We start from the raw sequence: 18,921 nt of genomic DNA on the forward strand, positions 1-18,921 counted from the left end.
GCAAAGGCAACTGCATGCTGCAAATAAAAAGAAAAAGAATTATATCTGTGGAGGGGCAATAATTTAAAGTCATAATGGCCAGGACAGCAAACGGAAAAATGTTATTTTCAGGTGTTAGATAAAAATTATACAGATCTTCTGGTCAAGACCAGAATACACACAGAAATTAGAAGAACCAGACAGCTGTAAATTGTCTCTCCAGGAAGGAGGCCATAAATTATCAACAATTGCTTAGGACACTAAAAAGACACAGAGACTGAAATCTGCAGCTCATAGAGTAGCTGTGGACAAAGTAGGAAATCAGAGCTTCTTACCTTTTCCCGTAAAATGGTAAAGCTTAGGAAGGATTTGGTATATGCAGACTATTTTATCTCTTTGTTTAATGGGTAGGAAGTTTGGGAGACTAAAAAACATTTTGCTTTCAAAATCTGGCTTTGAATCACCTGAATCATTCACTAGTGAGAAATATTTTATTATTTCAGCTGACAGAACTAGGCCTCTCATGATAAGAAACCAGAAAAGATTGCGACTGAACTGAAGCAGTGCTGAACCAAAAAGTTCCAGAGAAATGAGGGGAGACATAAAGCAATCTGCTTGACTAATTACTTTTACACTTAGCTATTTTCTCAAACAGGGGTGAAAAGGTGCATAAGGCACAGGTAAATTGTGACCTTACAATATCCAAGACAGAAGGGAATAAACAACATACCCTTCAGCTACAAAGGTTACAAGGATTCTACATAATACTAAACTTTCACCATATTTTTCAATTATATGTATCTTGTATTCATTTTGAATCTGCATTTAACATGTACAGATTCAGAGAAAGGAAATTTTCTTGCAGGAACATTTTCAATATTGTTCCCACAAAGTAACTGTGGGAAAGAGGCATGAGCTCCAATATGCAAACAATGAAGGGAGTCTATCAGAGACTGTTTTACAGTAGCTGGGACATTTCTACCAACTTCCATGGCAGAGTGACGGATAAGTTTTCCTTCCTTTAATAATTTCCATATTTTTCTTAAGTGGAACTCAAAGTAGCCAAAAACAAAAATATTAGCATTTGTGGAAAGATTATTAGGATTTACCACAAGGTGATCCTTTGGCAGGTTGCATATACATTTAGTTTATATCTATTAACTAGGTATAATCAACCACAATGACAAAACCAGGATTATACAGCCTGCATTAGTACATATTATTAGATTTAATAAATACACAGATGTAAGGGAACCTTACATGTGAGCCACAAATGTTGAACTCACTCCTTCATAGTAACTGAGTCAGCTGCAATTTTTGCCAGCTGGTTATTAGACAACCACTTAATTTGAAGAATTATCCTAACAAACAGAATATTATCCTTACCAAAAGAATGTATGAGAATAACACACAAATTCAAAAATGTCCAAATCTTTGCAATACACATGGAATATTATTTGTGTTTGTGTTCAGGCTTACTCAAAGCATTCTCATGGGTGAAGAAAGTGTATAAACTAATTTTTTTCATTTAGACAAAGCAAAAACCAACTACCCAGCTAGCCATGTATCCACCTTCATTTTATGTTTTATTAAAATAGCATATGCAATAGCCTTGTCTATGTTATTGATGACACCATGGTGGCTATTGGACTGATATAGTGGTCTCCAGGAGTTTCTAAATATAAATGAATCCTAATGAGATAATCCCTAGTGCATGTAGATGGAGGAATGCTATCTAAATAATGCCACTTCTGTTGCAGAATTGGTTTCAAATTAATTGTTTCTTTCGAAAGCTATAATTATCAGGAGGAAAGCAGTTAGAAAAAAATGAAGTTAAAAAGTGCATAATGTCTAATAGCTCATTAAATAGAAAATACATTGTAAATTTGGGAATCAGAATGACTTGCAGCTAACTGTGAGATGATGGGTCATGCACATGAAAAGAGACTTTTCTGGCAGGAAAGCAATTTGGTAATGCTGACTGCAGTCTGCATTTACTTGACATTCGGAAAGATCATATGACACCAATGCAGATGAGGTGAACAGTGAAGAGAAAAGGAAGAGCAAGGAGAACCAGAGGAGAAAAAGTTAGGTTATGAGCAGCTGAGACATGATGAGGAAAGAGAGAATATGAGTGTCATTACTGGGTGCTCAATTTTTCAAGTTGAAAATGCTGGAAATGGGAACAAGGTGTCATATTAAAGAGATTTGAGTATTCAAGCAGCTATAGCAATAGCTGAGTCAACATTTTCTTACAGATGTGTTTTATGAAAAGTTTATTTGATGAATAATTAGCAATTTTTAATTTTTCTTCCAATGAAAAAACATACCAAGTGTGTATTTACTCAGTGTCAAATATATCTTCATAATAATGCAACAAAACAAAGCGAGTCCAAAGACTATTTGAAATACTCAAGAATAATTAAGCTGCTAAAAAATCCTTAAACCTAAAGAATTATACCACAGTCCCAAAGGGAGAGAAGCTCAGAATATCTGATTTAGGCTTAAATTTTCTCCTAGTACATTTTCCATAAGCAGTGACCCCAACAATTACACAAGGGGACGCAGACACGAGCAGAATGGGAGAAGGCAGCTATGCACTTGCGTGTACACAAACAGGTGCCTGCCACGCCAGCCTGCACAAATAGGAGGGCTAAAGCTGCCTAAAACCTCTCAGAGACATCTAAAGGCCCAAGGTAATGTAGAAAGAGCTGCAAGCTGAGAGCTCAGAACACATCTGATACAAAAGCAGTGTACAAGGAAGAAAGTTACCCAGAGTTACATTCTTTTATGTTGCTAGGCTTTGGTCACAAACTGATCTATGTGATAAAACAAAATCTGGAATAGGATCACCAAAAATATTTCTAACAATGTACTGGTTTTAGCTGGAATAGCATTACATTTCTTAATAGTAGCTCATTGTGTTTCAGATTTGTGACCCAGCCATGGGTAGGGCCACAATAGAGCAAGTACCCCCCTGAATGGGCTGTGGTCTAAGGATAAGGCCACATCAGAGCAGTGGAGCACACCTAACAGTGACCACAGCTGTGGATTATTCCACACGGCAGCAGATACACCCCTGAACAGGCTGTGGTCTATGGATAGACCCGTGCTGCAGCAGTGGCAATCAGAGAAGTTCACTGCAATGTAAAACCCTATGGCCTGGTCCAAAGGGACCAGGGATGGAGACTGCAATAGATTTACATTTAAATTGCCATAAGTCCCTATTTGAGTTGCATGTTACAGTAAGTTCTACAGCAAGAACCACCCAAACCAGTTGAGGATAAGCCTTACAGCAACCAGTGCAAGTGCAGTAGCGACCCAACCTGAGCTGGCTTTTGTGTCCAGTAACTCCACAAAACAACCACCTCTCCGCTCCTGAGTGACCACCATAACAAACAGAATCCAAGTTAAGGACTAGATAAACTCAATTGGCATTTTATGGACTATACACTGGTGGGCCACAGACTAAAGGAATAATACCTGCATATATTAGGGAGTGAGAAGGGAAAAGGGGTGGTTAATGAGAGGATATTGGACAATACGGGACTGAAGTGTGATGCAAATTGTAAGAATTAGTGGTAGAGACTGTACTGGGTTTGGCTGGAAAAGAGTTAATATTCTTATAGTAGATTTTAGGTTGCTGTTTTAGATTTGTGACCAAAACAATGTTGATAAAAGAGATGTTTAGTTACTGCTACACAATGCTTAAACAGCATCAAGGCCTTTTGTCTCTTCTTCACATTGTTCCACCAGTGAAAAGATTGGAGGTGCAGGACTGCTGACCCCAAATAGCCAAAGTGATATTTCATATCATATGAGGTCATTCTCAAAGCCAAGGAAGGGAAGAAGCAGGAATTGCACACATTTCACAAGTCACGGCTACGAGTGAGGGAGCCCTGCTTCCCTGGAGATGGCTGCACCCCAGCCTGCCAGTGCAAAGTGCTGAATTAATTCCTTGTTTTGCTTTGCCTGTGTGTGCAGGTTTTGCTTTACCTTTTAAACTGTCTTAACCCACAAGTTTTCTCACTGTTACTGTTCCAATTCTCTTCCCCATCTCACTGTGAGGGAGTGAGCAAGTGGCTGAGTGGGCTGAGCTGCCTACTGGGGCTAAACCAGAACAATCACAATGACAATGTTTATAACCAGAATAATAAAATCTCATTGCCATAAAGGAAAATTGAATCTGCATAAGGGAAAAAAACTCCAACATTTCCTAAATCAGAAGCTCAACCAGGATTCACGGCCACTTCTTTATTTGAACATCCTTTGCACAAATACCAGGGTAATGCCTTCCTTATAAAGGTTTGGACACTTTGGCAGTAATGCATTTTAAATATTACCTTAATTCCAATGCAAGGTTTATCCCTTGTGAATCTAGACTGAACAGAAAAAAGCAGGATCATAATAATGAGAAATGTCAGTGTACTGGCTGATAATACCATATCTAAATTTATGGCATGTGATGTTTGCATATAAATACAATATTTCTTGTGTCTTGATTCCAGTAAGCCCATAGAACTGAACTTATCTCTCTGTATTTGCTGCTGTTACCAGATCTTAAGATAAACCTTCCCATCTTGCTTAATAATAGCTTATTTGTTGCAATGCATAGATTGACTTTTTTTTCCCAAAATTCACACAGGTAACAGAGTCTGAAGAGAGGATATACTCCAGTAAGAGTATTCTTCTCTTTTAACGGTGCTGAAACAGATCCTTTTTTCTGCAATTAGGCTCTAAACATGACCTCATTTCCTGCACAAATACCAGAGCCTGATATGCTTAGTCAGAAAGTGATATTTTACTTTGTTGCCACACCAGCAATACCATATTTGAAAACTTACATTATTGTAATAGTAGCCTCTAACTTTATAATGCAGAGTACCCATACACCTGTAGAATCTTTCTGAATTTTGCTTGCTGTTATATAGTCTCTCTTCTGAATATAATGGAATTGAAGCTTCATAAAAGGTGTTTATTTCAGTGGTAAACCACTGAAATAAAGCTCAAGTCTTAAATTTATACCCATGATACAGACACAAACATAGTTATCAAAACAGCACCCCACCTACATGCCTTCAGCACAGGTGAGTCTAAACAGTTAGAAATATTTATTCAGGCTCACTTCAGAAAAGACTTAAATCACATAATTAATTTGATTGGTCCCATTGAAGCCACACCAGCTGAAATGTCTCAGATGATCACACCTCAAGCTTTGCCTCTCTGCACATCCTAATTATTCCCAGATGACTTTTGGGACTTGGACACTTCTACAGTTCAAACTGAACTAAGACTACTAATTCATCTTAGATAATCCATGAGACAAGCTTCAGATGGTACCCACTTTCATCCCTTACTGGAAAAGATCCACATTTCAAACAGTGTACAACATACAAATAGCACAGAAAGACATTAGCTTTCCTCAGAGCCATCAAGCCATTCTATGTGACTTTGCAGTATCATTAAATGCAGTAATACAATACCCAGTGAGAAAATATCATTGAGCCTAGAACCTGAAAGGTCAAACAGGTATCTTAAATGGGAACAAACACTGGAAGTCTCAACTGAAAGGGGATCTAGAGTACATGGTTTGGATGCAGTGCTCACAGCTCTCCCAAATGCACGGTCACAAGGCCGAAGGCAGCCCCTATCCTACGAGTGAATGACTGCACGGTACAGTTCCACATGGTGAGGGGTGAGGCAGGGACAGCCTGTAACCAGGAAGACAGTTCTGTATAAAGACGCTCAGAGGAGCGTGAAAATCCACTGGGTAACCCAAGGGCTGAGCCACACCCTCTACCCTGTCCATGACACAACCTGTCAGACAGAGATGAGGGAGAACACCCGCTGCATAACTGACGGCTTTGTGGCAGGATGGATCAGAGGCCACAGCTCGGCCTTATCAATATGTGATGCAGAAAATGCAGTGAGGGAGTAGAAGAAATCCAATATGAGAGTATCACTGCAAATGTGAGAGACTAGTCAGGTCTGTGCTCCCGTCTCTAAAAGAGCTAGTGTGAGACTGCATGTCACTGACAGATTTATTTTAGAAATGTTTTATATCCTGCTTTTAAAAGTGAAAAAAAAGCAAAAGCAGTACACTAAGCAATTGCAGTTTGGTTCTTGCACTTCGGTTCTTGCAAGTAAAATAAATATGCAGTACTGCAATACTGCCTCCTTGCATTTCAAGAAAGAAATTGCTTTATTGAATCAGGATGGTGGTCTGTCTTGTCCAGTACCTCATCTTCAAATACTGGACCTTAATATAGCAACAGAGGAGGCAAGAAATATTCCACAGAGAGAGAGGCCAGCATACAACCAAGACTAAAAATGTATCTATTTTAAAAGCGTTTGATATTTACTGACTCATTTATTAATATTTTGCTATTTATACAACCAGCTAGGTTTGTTGAACTGTGATTGTTTATTATTTACCCATGAAGTTTGCCAGTGTAAAGCACCTTCTGCCACATTAGCTTTGATTTGTGGTATAGGCATAGAAGATTACCAAACACCCAGGAGTCAAAAAAAGCTAGGTGTGCTTTCAGCTGAGTGCTAGCCTGTACCGCGGCTGTCCCCTTGGCATTGTTAAAGGGATGCTCACAGCTGAGGCGGCTGTATAGAACACTGTCCTGGTGCCAAGAGACCTGTGTTCAAGTTTCCTATTACAAGATCAGCAAGATGTGAAGTGAGGCAACTAGAAAATGCAAGCTATGAACATAGCACAGATTAGGAGGTTTGATAAACTTCAAAAATGAGGGGGAAAAGCATTTTCTAACCTTTTACACATGCAATTATATAAATGATTCTTCCAGCCCACAAAACATATAGGACCTTCTCCTATAAGTGTTTAGTTAAGGACTAAGGATCAAATCCATACAAAGCATTTTCCAGTGCTACTTCAAGCAACAGCTTGAAGTGCATTCTACAGATCACTGTACCAATGTATTCAGACAGAAGAAAAAGCTAAAGAAGCTTTTTGCAGGGACTTCATCCCATTTTATCTAACTACGTAGTGTCATGCCATACCTGGTAGTTTCGTTAACTACTTTAACTAGTAAAGCACAAGGTCTTTGCTTTCTCTTTTCTATCTCCACTGTTTTTCAAAACACATGACATGAAAGAAGCTATATGAAGATGCCTTGAATTGTTTATCTTAAAAATGTGACTGTTCTGCAGCAGTAATATGAAAAGGTACATTAGTTGGCCATTATTGTTTTGTTATCTCTTTTGATAAATAGCTCACTACATATGGTAAACAAGAGTGGCTGGCTCGGGTATATAAAGAAACAAAGCATAAACCCCACTATCTTCCCAAGTTCCACAAGAGCAAAAGGAGATAGCTCTGTAGCTGTCACCAGGAAAAATGAACAACATTTCTGTTGATGGTTCCACATTCATTCCTATGTCTGGTGAATGTTATATATCTGAACTTAGTCATGAGGAGAAGTGTTTCAAAGTAAATATTAACAGTTTATAAAACCAAATCAATGAGCCAAATTTCCTGTTGAAATAGCCCTAAGAGTGAACTTCTGTTTTTAAAAAATATTTCAAATGTCAAAGTGTGTGCTTACAATGGACTCTGTGAAGCTGAGTATACTATGTAATTGTTTGACCATGCTAAAAAAAAATAATAGTAAAACAAAGCACAAGCAAAATCCTTCTAAGTAATACACTCTTAAATTCAGTGATCTAAGGATAACGGAGCAAATACTCCAGCTGGTTTAAAATGTCAGAGCTGCAACTACGCCAAGGGAGCAGTGAAAGTCTACATCAGTTGGGGATAACCCTCAACACAAAAATGGTCATGAACAGGGACAGGTCAGTATTCAGTTCTGCTGGCATAGGACCCTTCTGTTACACTCATCCTTACACAAATTTTGGCTCAATGTCTTCAAAATTCAGCATTTCAAAAGGTAAATGAAAAATATATTTTCTAATAAAAAGCTATTGCTACTTGAATTACTTGGACATGCAATAGAAAAATTATGAAAGACATTTAAATGAGATGTTTAAATACAGACTGGAAATATGAAACTGAACATTAATTAATTAGATTGTAGGGTCTTCTATTGGTTTAGCCTCTGTATTACCATGCAGCCTTTGTTTACTGCCATTTATCTTCTTTGTTTGATGACATTTGACTAATAAATACATTGATGAATTGCATCTGTAAATGCCATCCATACATCACAAAAATAGGATGTACTCAGTGCTTCTGGCACACTGAAGCTAAAAGATTTTGTTTTATTTGAAGTTTCAGTACTTAACAAAGGAAATATTACTGCTCTGCTGGATAAATTTCCTGATTTTTATTTTAATTTTCAGTGAGCAAACAGCTGCAGAATAATGTGACTTAATGAAGCATTTCTAATAAAATCCTGCAGAAGATAAAACAGAGGCACAGAATCACTTGCTCACTGATAGTTGTATCATTCAGAATAATTTTTCAAGATGGTGATCACATTTCTGTGTAGATGAGTATTAGGTATTGTAATTTTCAGTCTTCCAAGTCAGTGATTTCCTTTGGTGAGATAACTAGTTAGCATTGTAGCATTACTTATTTATAGTAAGCAAAACATACAACATAATAAATGTAACATCTTTCTAGTACATTATTTAGGCTTTACACTGGTTGGTAAGTAGCAACACAGACAGCAATAGATTTTGGTGTGAAGATGCTCAGATCTGAAAAACTTCATGGTTATATTTTGCTTACCAAAAACATACTGCCTGTATTTGTAAAGATGTCCTTTATCAAGTCTGTCATCACTTCTCATGAAATCATGAAACTTCTTGGCTGCTACATTTTTCTCTGCCATAACAATTCAGTATAAAGTATTATTTGCTTTATGTAAATCTGATAGGGCTCAATGAATCATCACTTTGCAACCTGCCAGTAAAACAATCTCCAATATCCATCTGTACACACATCTATTTACTTTCATTCAGAACAAGTTTTTCATGTATTCCCCACCAGAATAATCAAGTGCACTATAGGCATCTACACATAAATCTGAGATCCCTTAGATCGTGAGACAGGTAAAAAAGTTACCCCATGTCCAGTATGATTGAAGATATTGGCAGCTTAGTCATCATTCTCTGATTAAAACAGCAAGACAGAATCCAGATTTTATCTCAGTCACCCACTACCAGCAGTGTATCTAAAACTAATACCACATTTTTGAGGGATCTTCTATATACCAAAAAATATACAGAACCCACTGGTAGTAGTAAATCTGATTTGCTGTATCAACTGAGCAAAGCTTTCCACTGAAATTACAGTACTGAGGTAGTTTACATTTATAAGAATAACTACTGGAAATTGGGACTATGTGAAACAAAACCCACATGGTTTTCAATACTGCCTCATCAGCATCAGCTCTCTGAAATAAAATATTAACAGTGAAATTTATAAGAATTACTTTACTACTGTTAATTATACACTCACAAAACAATTTAGGCATCAGTATGAGATGACAGCCCAATTAATGTGAAAAAGTATAATGAAACTTGCACCTTTGCCACCTCTGTTAAACATATCTGAGTATGCTCTTTTCCAACTTCAGCTAAGCTATCCTCTTAGCATCACTGAACTATGTTTCAAGTGTGTGCCCAGCACTACAGGAAAGAATCTTAATTTCTCAATTTGACTTAAATTAGCCCATAAAGTAGCTTTAAAGTGTTAAACATATAGTAGGCTGAACGCTAAAGTCTGAAACTAGTTGGTAAGACAGAGAAACCAGATAACAATTATCATTTAGTCAATAGTAATTTAAATGTATCCACTGTGGTGCAAAGACCCTATGACCTGGAGTGCTTTATGGGGTTTTAGAGAAAGGAGTTGAGTATGTTTATTATTTAAATTGACAGTTCTGCAGGAGTCAAAGCACGGTTCTTTAAATACTGAGCCAGTGTCTACTGGGGGGAGGGTGGTAGAACTGAGGTACTTAAAAAAAAACCACAACTGATAAGCTCCAAGCAGAAGCTGGAAAGAGAGAACTGTAGCTACACATATAATTTAAAATGCTTTAAGCAATCATTTTAACTCCTGTAGGAATGAAACGTACAGAAGAGCCACGCGTGGCAATCCCTAACAGGGCAGTGCAAGCTCTTGCTCTTTAGTATTTGCATTGATAACCTGGTGTCCGATCCTACAGCTCCACAGGAATAAAGCAGGTTATTTTAAAACTTTCTCTGCAAAAGCAACGTGGATAGACAAGGTACGTTTCATACTATATATGCACAACTTGAAGAGCACTACACATAGAAAGAAACGGAGCCACGAATCTTCCCTTTAACACGTTTTTTGCTTGTTTGTTTTGTTTTTAGAGGACGCATAAAGCCACTACCCGCTCTTCCAGCCGTTCTCTTGCAGGCGGCTTATAAAGCGTCCGGGCACAGTAACCCCCAAGTGCCCGAAGGTCCTGCGAGTTAGCGACCACCCGTTCCATAAAAGTTGAAAACCAGGTGGATTCCCCTTCTCCCCCCCGCCTCCCTCTCGGCTCTGTTGAACTAATATTTTAAGTAAGATCAAAGAAAAATAAAAGGGAAAACAATAGCCTTGAGAATCGCCCGGCGAAAGGCTGTAGCCGGCTGCTCCAGTTGCCCAGCAGAAGGACGGCAAAGCAGCTCTTCTTCACATGCGGCTTCGTCCGACTTTAGGGCAGCGGGAGGGCGCAGCCGCCTCGCACACCTCACACCTGGCCCCGCCGCGGCCGCTTGCGCCCGCCGCCAGCCCGCGGGGTCTCGGCCAGCCGCGAAGGTATCACCCCACCAGCTCCCAGACAGACACACAGACAGACACACGACCCTGGAGCGCTCCGCTCACCTACCTGCAGTCCCGATTCTTGCTAGAAATGCCTAGCGATCGGCCGCCTCCCGTCCGGGGGGAGCTCCAGCCTTACCGCCCGGGCATCGCCGGCACACGCCCCGCGCCCCGCCAGCGCTCGGGGCATGGAGCGGCGCCGTGCCGCGCTCCGCTCGGCTCCCCTCGGCTCGGCCCGGCTGGGGCAGCAGCCGTCCGCAGGGCCCGGCTCCCTCACCCCGCCTCTCTGGGAACACACCAGGAATCTGGCTAAGAGATGCTAGAGGAAGGGTGAAGTAACTGGGAATGGAGAGAAGACTTGAAGTGTTTCTTGTGCACGATTTCAGAGTATTAAAAAAGGAGAAAAATAGAGAGGACGAAGTATGGTCGAGCTAATGGAAAAGCGGAGAGTAAGTCCTGCAGCCCAGTACGGCTCCGGCCCCTACGCCAGCTGAGCGTGGTCCCGATTCAGCCCCGCCGGCAGAGGAAGGAGGAGAAGCCGGCGCGTCCTGCAGCAGTCCCTCCGTTAGAGCATCTCTGATTGGTGTGCCTTCCACACACAGCACGAATTCTCCCTCCTGCTGCCTCCTTCTCTCTCTTGGGAAAAGTAATTGGAGAGCGAGAGCTTCACCTTCAGCAGTAGCAACAGCAGCTTCCCGCGCCCAACCTGCGCCCCGCACCGCACCGCACCGCACCGCACCGCACCGCACCGCACCGCGGAAGGGCGCGGAGACGCCCCGGGCGCCCGGACAGACAGAGGCAGTTCCAAGCGCGCCCTCCGCGGCGGGGGGGAGGGAGGAGGTGGAGGGAGGTGGAGAGAGGGAGAGACGCCCTTCTCCTCCCCCGTATTTATCCGGCCACTCGGGGCTCTCCTCCCCAGCCCTTATGAGGGAGCAGGTCCCAGCGGCCGCTGTTCTGTCTGACCGAGCAGCGCCCGCCGCCCCCGCACGCTGGGCCTTGGGCCGCCTCCCCCCTCCGCCGCCCGCTCCGCTCTGCAGCGCAGCTCTCCCTTCCCTTCTCTCCACTCCAAGCGGCGGGGCGGGGGTGCGAAGTTGACGCCCAGGCGCGTGTGGCCGGGGAGATCCCCGCGGACCCGGGGCGGCCCCGCCGCGCTCCCCCGGGACCCCTCTGGCCCTGCGGCGCGAGGCTGGGGCACCCGGCCGTGAGGGAGCAGCCGGGCCGGGCCGGGCAGGACAGGGCAGCTGCCCCGGGGAAGGGAGGCCGCGGCTGCCGGAGCAGGGGCAGGAGGGACGCGGCGGCGCCGGCGGCAGCCAAAAACTGGACTGTGTCTCCCTCCAGAGGGAGAAGGGAGACACGCACGGCAGCTCAGGCGGCGGGAGAGCCGAGGGCTCGGCCGGGCCCCGCTTCCCTGGGCGGAGGGGTGGCGAGCTTGGTCCGTGTATCTGCGCTCGAGAGGTTGTGAGTAAAGGTAGTACGGGCCAGGTGCTAAAGACCTCTTGTTTCTCTTAAGACAGCTTTAAAGACGGGTGGCGGGTCGTGGTTGTCTGCCACGACCATTGAATAATAAGGGGAAATTTGCTGAGCAAGGATAATTAAAAGCAGATTATTGTAATTTATTTTGCTGTATTCTCTGCCGTTCAAAAGGTAGTGCAGAGAAGTGGAGGGGAGAGAGCTAAAAGAGGTGAGAAAGAAACCTTGTTTGTTACAGTGACATCAGTCAAGTCCTCAGTTTTTTCCTATAATTCTGGTCTACTTCTAGATTAAATGGGGATGGATGCATGCAGCATTGAGAAGTACTGATATATCTGATCATCTGTTGGGGTTTTTTTTCAATTCTACAAGCTAGTGTAATGGCCAGTTTTCAGAAAAGAACCTTTAGCTCTGTTACCACATCTTACCTGATGTTCAAAATCAGCTGTCAGAAACAGATGAGGGAAGGGTTGTCTTCTTGTTATTGTCCATGCTAGAGTTCTTCCATGCAATCTGTAGAATGTTTGAATTTTTTTTTCGAAAGCAGACCTAAAGATCCATACAGTCAAAAATACAAAAAAGGGGGGGGCAAAATGAAGACTTAATGTGGACTACTCTGCATGCAGTGATGCAGCTTTAGGATGAAATACAAAGAGGCTGGTATTGAAAGGGCAAGTTAAAAGTAGCCTGGTATGTGACTGTCACAAGCGCAGTTGCAGAAAGCACTGCAGTGCACACACATGCCGGATGCTGACTGCAGCTGAATTAAAAGGCTGCTGGTTGTAAAGACAAATATGGTCTTGTCTCATTCATTGGAAGCTGGTACAATAACTTCAGAATTTCCCTATTTGGTAACCATGTTTCTAGATTTGCAGACAGCTAAAAAATAATTTAGAGGGAACTGGAAAAAGCCAAGATTGTGCGGCTATCGGCACCACAATTTCAGGAAAAGAGATAGATCCAAAGTCAAGTCGATCCACAGGGGCTGGATGCTCATGCCCCACTAATTCCAAATGACCAGGGGTCCTGAATACATAGTGGAAAGGGTAATCTTTCCAGCTCCCTGCCTCAGTGTGGGACCATAGGTATTGCTACTCCATGAAAAGCAGTGAAAGCACACCAGAAATACAACTAGAGCAACTAAAATGCAACTACAGTAGCTGTGCAGTGTAGATGTGCAAACACCCTGTTGCTATAGGAGCACATATGTCTATTTTACCTGCATGCACCATTACACTCAAGTTGACTGCATGTTGTAAGACCAGAGCAACCTGGTGGTTTCATGTTGGTGTCCTGCTGTTGCAGAAAACTGGTAAATACATCTGTCGACACAGAACTCTTATCACCATGTTGAAACAAACAAGTCCTATGCAACCAACCAAAGAAAAAGTAGCAGACAAAGCAGTAAGTAAGCTGACCTGTTTGAAACCCAAGAATTTTGTCAGTGAAAATATTGAAAACTGTAGTCTTTGTTTATGTCATGATGCTGGTGCACATGAGCAGTTCCAAATCTCTTCGTACAGCATCTGAACAAATCTGCAGTACTCACACACAGCTTGTGTGCCTCCGTGCAGATGAAAGCATGTCCTGTAAGACATGCTTTTAGAAAGCTTTCTGCTTGCTTTCACGGTGTGGTCAACTCTCCTGGGAAGAACTGAAACGATCTGTTGCACCTATAGAGTGCAGCTGGTTTTACAGATGCTTACTTGGTAAATCTGACTCATCTCCAAAGGTGCCTTTGTACATGCTGCACATGCACAATATGATAAATTTACCATATTATGGAAACACCAGATTGGCACTTTTTGTCTTACACAGCCTGTATTTATATCTTTCTGATTGAAAATCCCCAGCTGAATACTGTGGCACAATGTAGTTCTGAACCACAATTATTACATGAATGTTCTCTCTTTATTCCTTCAGCTAGTTTCATTTTTGAGTTAGTGTCACTGTTTCTTACTTTTCATCAATTTTTAGGTGTCTTCCACATGCTAAAAGGCAAGCATAATATATGGAAATGGGCATTGGCATTTGCAACAGGTATAGTATTTGGAACAACTTCAGCATTTCCATTTCAAGGTGAATAGCACAGCATAAAAATCAGGAAAGTAAAAACTTGTTTCTGACTAGTTTTGTGTGGATCTGGTGTGTATCTCTTTTAAACACTAATTTTACTCAGAAGCATGCATGTTCGGAGCTGCTAAATAGAAAAAATGGAAAATCTGTATTTTGATAGCCAAATGTAGATTAGTCTCTAAGAATTTACACCAATGTCAGTACTGTCAGTACTGTTAATTATATAGTTTTGCTCCTTTATCTTTCTGAAGAGACTCCTCCCCTCCCACCATTCACCATGCTACTAATCTAAACTAGATAAAAGTGCCACTTTTGGCACTGCTTTTCATTTTAGCAGTTAGGTTCTTGGTTTCTCATTTTATACATAAAGATTAGGATTTTGGTTAGGTTTTCCAGTTATATTAATATTGAGCTTCACACACTAAAATAAGCAGCAGCTCAGACCACAGTGCTCACCAGGAATACCTCAGTGTAAGGAGATATAAATAGTGATGTAGAGCCTGATGTACAGCAGCATCCTACAGCATTCCTTTATTGCCATCCCATAAAGCTGGGGAAGAGGAAGCAAGGATCTCCAATGTCAGCTGCTGTAAACTATTTGTGGTTATCATCCTGACACTGTGTAAGCTGAGGCAGTCCAACAGTGCATACAAGTCCCCTTTACAATGTGTGTACAGATACCCAAACACACGATCATGTTTTTATCACAGGTGAGAATCTGGTCCACCAAATTTAAGTTCTTTACAAGCTCTGCAAAATTCCAGATGTTCACATACAAAAATAAAAGTAATTGACTCCTGAAAAGCTGATGGAAATGAAAAGATGATGGAGCAAAGTTATTCTGGGGTCCTCTAATAAGTCTCCCACAGGCATTTACTAAAATCATGCTGGGTATTGCATTTTGAAGAAAAAGAGGTTTTTAACTAGCATGCTGGAATGATCATTGATCTTTCAAAGCTTCCACATAAAATGGAAAAACTGACTGCAAAACAATTACAGAAAGTAACCAGCCTTTTTTTTTCTACAACATTTAAGTTATACAGATAAACACTATGTTTTGGGGGTTTTTTACCATTTAAAACAATTCTTCTAAGATATAAGTCACATGTATGCTTGTGCATGCTAACATAAATGCTGCTTGTGCATGCCAACATAAATGCTGCAGAGTAATGACAACTTCCAGGATGGGGAAAAACAAAAACAATAACAAAAACAAAGAAAAAGGAAAAGGAGAGAAAAACGACCCACAGATGCATGTATATTCAAGGTAATTTGGGGAGCGAGACTTCATTGCTTTCATTCAAGAGGAGAGAAGGCTGGAAATCGGGGATAAAATGGGTTGAAAGGGATTTCTGGAAGTCTTTCCAGCTCAGTCACGCATGGGCTGACTTCAAAGTTAAATCAGGTTGCTTAGGGCTGTGACCAGTGGTATCAGATACCTCCAAGGAGGAATTGTGCCTGCTACTCTCTTTGTTCCTCTTCCAGCCTTTGACCTCCCTTACTGGAAAGGTTTTCCTTCCTTACATCCAAACAAATTTCTCTGAATTTCTCTTTCTGCCTTTTGTGTCAGTTGCCTCATCCCTTTGCTATGCACTTCCAAGAAGCCTCTAGCTCCATTTTCCCTGTAACCATCCATATGCTGTTGAGTGCAGCAGCTATTTCTCCCCTTTTCCGTCTTTAAAGGGCCTGAGCAAACACAGCTACCAGTTTTCTCATATGTCATGCCTTCACCACTGCTAGGACACCTGTTCATCTTGTTCACCAGCATCTCCAGGCATTTCTCTGCAAGAATGTTTGCTAGATAGTGCTAGAAGCTTGTACTGTTGCCTGGGGTTATTTTGTCCCAGGTGCTGGACTTGCATTTGTCTTTGAACATGATGAGGTTTCTTTGAGCTCAATTCTCCAGCCTGTTTTCAGCCTTCTGAGCAGTAGCCTTGCCCTCCAGTGTATTGACAGCTCCCAGCATCTCAGTATCACCTGCTGGGAGAGTTTGCCACTGTCATTCAGGTTGTTGGTGAGGACTGTCAGCAGTTCAACTCCAGTACTACACTTGGGGAAATGCCACTAGTGACCAGCCACTGCTCTTCAAGCCTTGCAGTTCCATCAATCTGCACCCATTTTTTAAACTACCCACCCAGCCTAGGTCTGCCCAGTTTGGCTATAAGGATGTTGTGGTATGCAATGTCAAAAGCCTAACTAGTCAGGGTAAACACCCGCTGCTCTTCCCCAGACAGACAGCCATTTCATTGTAGAAGGCAATTATGTTGGTCAGGCAAAATATGCCTCTACTAAATCCACACTGGCTATTCCAAATCACCTCCTTGCCCTTCATGCATGTGGAAATTACTTCCAGGAGAATTTTCTCTATAAACTTCCTGCAAAATAACCTGTAGTTCCCACATCCTCCTTCTTGACTTATTGAAATTGGACATATTTACTAGTTTTCCAATTATTTGGGATCTTCTCTTGTCACCATGATCATTTGCAGATGTTAGAGAGTGGTCTCATAATGACATCAGCCCACTCCCTTGGGGCATTTGGACGCACACAGTACCACAGTCTGTCTGCTTTGCTTAGATGGTGCCTGCTGATCGTCTCCCATCAGGAGTGATGCTTTACTCCCCCAAACTCACAAAGAAACCCTCAGATGAATGCTGTTTGTCTGATTTACCTCATGGAATATCACATGATCAGGTCTGATGCTATTTCATCAAAAAGAGTAAAATCCCCCAGACTCTGAAAACTGTAGCTATTTTGAAAAATAAAGATGCTTCTTCCTTATACTTTGTAAAGCACCTAAGCTCCCTAAAGGGGAAAGATTTAAAAACCTGCTCTCCTCATTTCTCATTTGCTACCTCCTGACAAGTCACTGCTGAGCTTTTTAGATCTTTTATCATCATAAGGCACCTTACTTTCTCTATGCATTTGAGACCCTATGCTGCCAGGCATAGCTTCTGAATCTTGCTCTGGGTGAAGCACATACAAAAATGTTAGGTGTTGCAGTATTTTATGCCATGGCTTCTACATTTCTTTTTGAATCTAGACTGTAATCCCTGTGAAAAGCAGAGAAAAAAAAAAAACCATCAGAAGAGTTCAGAAGTTCAGATCAAAAGTAGAACAATATTTGACCTCTTCACCTTTTGCATTTAGTCTTAAATTTTCTTTTTAACCAATTATTGACTTAGCTATATTATATATTTCATAAGTAACAGGTCTGAGCTTTTTTACATCAAAAGGAGGAGTCCATGAGCCAAATACTTAGGGGTGCCCTATGGGGCTTTATTGCACAGCAAAGTTGTAAATGACAAGAATATTAAGTGTAGTACCATCTTCTTATTCGAGATAGAGTAAGTATTATTCACATGTTTAGGAAAAGCCTTAAACTATTCCAGAGGGCAATATCAGCCATTTTTTCCTTCTTTTTTCTTTAAAGAATACCAACAAGTTTTCTTCTAAATCATTCCTCCACCTGCATCTGTGGGACTGGAAACAGGAAATAGAAACAATCACTAAATCAGGCATCCAGAGAAAGAAAAAGAAACAAGCAAAAGAATAAAATCAGTACCAAAAGTGTTCATGTACATCTGGCCTAAATTTGGGTTACTGTATTAGAGAGGTCATTAGTGCATACATTTTTCTTAATTTGATACTATATGAGAGTTCCTATTTTCCTGTGTATCAAAAAGCACCAACTCTTGCAGTTATGCTACAAAGAACTCCAAAATTAATTAATGTTTCATCCTTGGTTAAAAGTAGATTTTGTTACAAGTAGATTTTGGGTTTTTTTACATTAAAGATTACATTATAGACAAAAATAGGAAATAAAGCAGACCTTCTTACCTAATGATTTTCAAAATTCAATTTTAAAATAAATATAATTATTTCCAAAAACATATATTGCATATATTTTCATCAAGGTTACCTTGTGAAAACAGGAGGTTCGACAGACCAATAGTAGAAAGTAGATAAGTAAGATCAATGTGATTTAACAAAACAAATCATACTTTTTTTTGTCTGAAACCTCTTTACCAAGGGCAACATGTGCTGGCAGACTTGTGAACTCATCTATAAAAAGGATTAGACTTCAATGTAAACATTCATGGTGCCATTTATTTATCTCATAATGCAGCATTTTCTAAGCTGCACAGTGTTGTTTTAAAAGCAGGCATTGCACTTTCTGGTAAAAGAGGTATCAAAACTTACCAGCCCAGTAACTCAGTTCCTTCCAGGCTAGAGATAAATTAAGGCATGGTCAGATTGTTTGCTGAAAAACAAGAGGTCACCCTGATTATTTTTCCCCTGTTTAATAGTTACAGTATCATCCATATTTCAGAAAGTAAGTTTAGTGAAAGGTAAAGTATGTTGAATAATTAAATAGGAATTAGTTGTTGCGTTCCCCAGTATTTCTTTCTGATTTTAAATCTTTTTTCCCCTAAGTTTTAACCATCTATGTTTTAATAAAGGAAGAGGGAAAAAAATGCACTCAGGCTTGTGTACGTGCATTAAAAAAACCTTACAAGATGGCCTAAAGGTTGTTGAAGACTTTGCATTTTATGATGTTTTAATAGTAAGTCAAGAAGATGTATTTTTATATCATCTTTCTGCATACTGAGTACAGGAAATGTAGA

At 40.9% G+C, this 18,921-nt stretch overlaps 1 protein-coding gene across 2 annotated transcripts in view; it reads right to left on the bottom strand.

Annotated features, from left to right (window-relative positions):
- Window positions 1-11,458, bottom strand: part of TAFA2 (TAFA chemokine like family member 2) — a 181,553-nt gene extending 170,095 nt beyond the window's left edge. Inside the window, exon 1 of one of the 2 annotated variants that reach the window (XR_004981791.2) lies at window positions 10,815-11,458. The gene's annotated coding sequence lies outside the window, so the exon portion shown is untranslated. The remainder of the gene's footprint in view (window positions 1-10,814) is intronic. The other variant, XM_036400397.2, reaches the window with a different exon arrangement.
- Between the last annotated feature and the right edge of the window lie 7,463 nt (window positions 11,459-18,921).

The sequence above is a fragment of the Molothrus ater genome, chromosome 5, assembly GCF_012460135.2.
Source record: "Molothrus ater isolate BHLD 08-10-18 breed brown headed cowbird chromosome 5, BPBGC_Mater_1.1, whole genome shotgun sequence".
In the NCBI taxonomy this organism is placed as follows: domain Eukaryota; kingdom Metazoa; phylum Chordata; class Aves; order Passeriformes; family Icteridae; genus Molothrus; species Molothrus ater.